The sequence below is a fragment of the Lolium rigidum genome, chromosome 7 (genome assembly GCF_022539505.1).
Source record: "Lolium rigidum isolate FL_2022 chromosome 7, APGP_CSIRO_Lrig_0.1, whole genome shotgun sequence".
Lineage (NCBI taxonomy): Eukaryota > Viridiplantae > Streptophyta > Magnoliopsida > Poales > Poaceae > Lolium > Lolium rigidum.
Genome location: NC_061514.1, coordinates 8,762,783 through 8,766,846, shown reverse-complemented (window position 1 = coordinate 8,766,846; position 4,064 = coordinate 8,762,783). Strand labels below are relative to the sequence as shown.

Genomic DNA, 4,064 nt, shown 5'->3' with positions numbered 1-4,064 from the left:
AACAACCACCGTCCTACTCCCCCCTCCAGTGCCGCTTCTAGAAGCAGGCGAAAGTGTAGTTGGCTTGAACTCATGTAGCAAGAACAGGCCTGGCTAGGAGAGTATTAACAAATATTTCTATCTACAATTTGCTTCTGCTTGCTAAGTTTCTTTTTGGGGACACACTCAGACACATCACATTAATAATTCAGAAAAAATTGCATTAAATTGACAATCACATGTGCCATGCTTACTGCTCGGTCTATGTCTCAATCAAACTCCAATTGGCTAACAGAAATAGTATAATTGCAAAAACTGAATTAAACTCCATGGTATCAGCCAAAAGAAAGAACACAAGTAAAGTTTGCAATAATTAAGTTGCCTAAACAAAAATTCACAGAGACACACTGTCAATTAATATGCAGCGAAACAATTGCATTTCCAACATGACCAGAGAAGAAAAGGTACTCTTATGAGCTAAACATTACGCTTAATCCATTTCATATCCTCTTTCAATATAGTTACATATTCATTGTCCTTCACCAACTATGTCAGATTTTCCTCAATTCTTTGGTTTTTCTCTTCAACTTTGACTTCCTCCATCTGCCGCACAGAATAAATTACTTTAAACAGAACAGTATGAATTGTAAGTGGCAATTTCTTATTTGGTAATCAGTAAAAAAAATCTCAACTCGCCCTGCTATATAAAATCTACCACTTTAAAAGAGAACTTAATGCAAAGGCAGGCAAGATTTTGATGCATTAATTCCTGCAGGAAATATTCATCTTTTGAGAACTAAAAGAGGAAGCAAAGACTGACAAAAAATTAAAGCGATCCTGTGAGGACATAGCCAATATTTTCTAGGTATATAGATACTAATTTTCTCTTACTGTATTGTTCAGTATTTATCTCAACATATAATATGTATAGAGACATGGTAATAGATATTCTAATGTATGTGCAAATCTCGATGGTATACTCTGCAGGAGACGCACTGCTTATATTCTGTTGCCTTCTTGGGAGCGCATTCAATCTTCGGAGGCTTCCGAATCTTTCGATCGCCGTGGGCGGCGGCTACTGAAGGTACTGCTCACTTGTTTAGTGATTCTAGAAAAAAACAAAAGGATGTTTGTTTAAGGGAATGGAGACACATACCATGCCTCAAGATAGAGATTAACCTGCCTGCAAATAGTTTGGTATAGTACAAACCTCTATGACAACAACGGCAACAGAAACCTGATATGCAAAAGAAGCAAAGTAGATCTCTCAACAGGCATACAGTAGATGGGTTGAGTGTTTTTACCCCTGAGCTTCTTGTTGATCTCTAAAGCTCTAAAATACTGAATTTTCCATGTAAAAAATTCAATAAAGATGGTGGAAAAAATTCTCCCACAGTCCGAAATATCCCATTATAAAATATGCGAGCAAACGGTGGATTTAATTTCCATGTGATCCAGGACATGAACCAACAGGCAAACACATAAAAACAAATTGGCCAGTCTTAACCAGCAATGGTCACCGTCTAACTAAGTTACTTTTGTTTGTGAATTATAACTTAAACATCTGTATCCAGACCAAGATGAACTATCCATAACACTTACTTTGCTCCAGAAGAATATATATTTAAACCAGTCATGCACCATTATAAGTGATTTTGTCTGAACATTCCAAGCAGAAGGCAGTTTCCTTGTTATTAATTTAAGCAACTACTTGAGTACTAATTCTTATCACAGGAAGCTCTGCACGTCCACGCTGGCTCCCGGCGCCACGCGCCAGTGGCATCGTTTGCCGAGGTGGTTGCGACGTACTCCTCAGCGTCCAGACATGGGGATTTCCTAACCTAGACCGTGGATTCTTGAATTGAATGAACTGAAAAGAGAAAATAAAAACTGGGAAATTAAAAAGATGAGTGGAGGGGAGCATCATCCATAGCAACATACAGAGGTGGTGAGCAGCCGATGGCAGCGTCTGCAACAGACGGACGCGAGGGAAGAACCTGTCGCCTTGGCCATGTCCACCTCCGCTGCAACCAGTGACGGGCCTTCGCCGGGGATAGACCTTTTCCTGCACAGATTAACACGGGCGACGACGGCCACCTGTCCGACCTCTCGATGTGCTGACACGACGCCGCCCACCTGCCACAGCCACCGCCTCAGGGGCATGACAACTTATGGTGAGGAAGTGTGGCAGAGAAGCCAGAGCAGGGGCGCGGCGGTAAGGCATTCGGAGTAGTACCCGACTAAGGCCACGACCGTCGGTAAGGGGGGAGCTCGGCCAGGGGGAGGAGGATTGCAGGGTGGAGCTCCGGTGCGGATGACCTCCTCGTCACATCCGAAAATGCCCTGTTCTCTAAAAAACAAATCCCCAAATTTACAGGGAAAACACAACAGAAAAAAAAGCGTAAGAAACAAAGAAATCCAACTGCGCGCCATCATCGTCGGCCACTCTACTCTCATTGTCTGGCGTGGTCAATGCGTCCGTATGCGTCCTCACTGCACCCTCTGTTCGATGAGAGAGAGAGGATGCCACAGAGAAAAAACCGAGAGGAAGAGGGAGCAGTCAGCCAGCATACATGCTCCTCGACGTTGAAAGGATCGTATGCCGCACCTAGAGGGGGGGGGTGAATAGGTGCTAACCAATTTTTAGTTTTTTTCAATTTAGGTTTGACACAAAGGTAAATTCTCTAGATATGCAACTAAGTGAATTTACCTATATGACAAGGTTACCAACTAAGCAAGATATAGCTACGCAATATATAGGAGATAGAGTGGGATAGAGGTAGCCGAGAGTGGAGCACGCGTTGACACGGAGATGATTCCCGTAGTTCCCTTCCTTTGCAAGAAGGTACGTCTACGTTTGGAGGAGTGTGGTTGCTACGCAAGCCAAACCAACAACCACGAAGGCTTCACTCAGATCTCCTGTGAGCAACGCCACGAAGGCCTAGCCCACTTCCACTAAGGGATTTCCTCGAGGCGGAAACCGGGCCTTTACAAGGTTCTTGGGGCACACATCCACAACTGAATTGGAGGCTCCCAAATCTGTAACAATACAACAATCAACAACAACACATCAACACAAATCAACTAGGGAACCAAATAGGAACACTAGCATGAGATCCCTCAAACAAATGAGGGGAAATGAAAAACGCTTCGGTGAGGATGTAGATCGGTGGCTTCTCCTTCGAATCTCCAAAGATCAAGAGATTTGGTTGGGGGAGGAAGGAGATCTTGCAAATCTTGTGTTTCTTGAGGTGGCTCTAATGGTGGTGTAGCTTGGCAGAATTCTTGAGCAATGATTGAGCAAAGGGGTAAGGAAGAAGAAGAGGGGTATAAATACCCCTCCCCAAAATCCAACCGTTGAGCCTTCCGGGGGGCCGGATAATCCGGCCTAAGTTAGGGCCGGATAATCCGCCCCCGGATAATCCGGCCTCCGGGTACAAAACCATGACAATGTCCGGTCAAATGTCCGGCCCCATACCGAGCCACTTTTCTTCAGGTCCTTAGCCGTTTTCGAGGGCGGATATTCTTGAAATGTCCGGCCCGGATAATCCGGCCCTGGGACAAAACCAGGACAATATCCGGGCAAATGTCCGGCCCCCATACTGAGCTGATTTCCCTCAGGTCCTTAGCCAAAATCCTGGGGGCCGGATATTTTGGAAATATCCGGCCCGGATTATCCGGCCTGATGAACTTTTTCTGATTTTCTTTGACAGCACTGACCACATCCAACACACACACAAATGTATCTATATAATCCCTGTACCACTTAACCAAACATTAGTATATCACGTACATTGACATCAAACACTCAAAACATAATATGAGAGATGTTCTTTCAATCTCCCCCTTTTTGGTGTTTGATGACAATATACGGATTTGCAAGAGAATCACTATAGAGACAAGCATAATGGCAAAATATAGAGGCACTCCCCCTACATGTGTGCATATAAGTAATTTGCATTTGAATACAAATACACAACACATATAGGAGCGAGGTGCCTCAACACAAGACACTACAAGAAAAGTTCTGATAGACAACGTCCCAAAATCGTCAACTAAGGGGCATTTTTCGTCGCCTATGGGCC

The 4,064-nt window shown here is 44.1% G+C and overlaps 1 long non-coding RNA gene across 1 annotated transcript; it reads right to left on the bottom strand.

Moving 5' to 3' along the window:
- Positions 1–328: 328 nt before the first annotated feature.
- LOC124679208 lies at positions 329–2,014 on the bottom strand. The gene is made up of 2 exons (XR_006994856.1): positions 976–2,014; positions 329–582 (listed from the first exon to the last, which is right to left on the bottom strand). It is a non-coding gene; the product is annotated as an uncharacterized LOC124679208 (long non-coding RNA).
- Between the last annotated feature and the right edge of the window lie 2,050 nt (positions 2,015–4,064).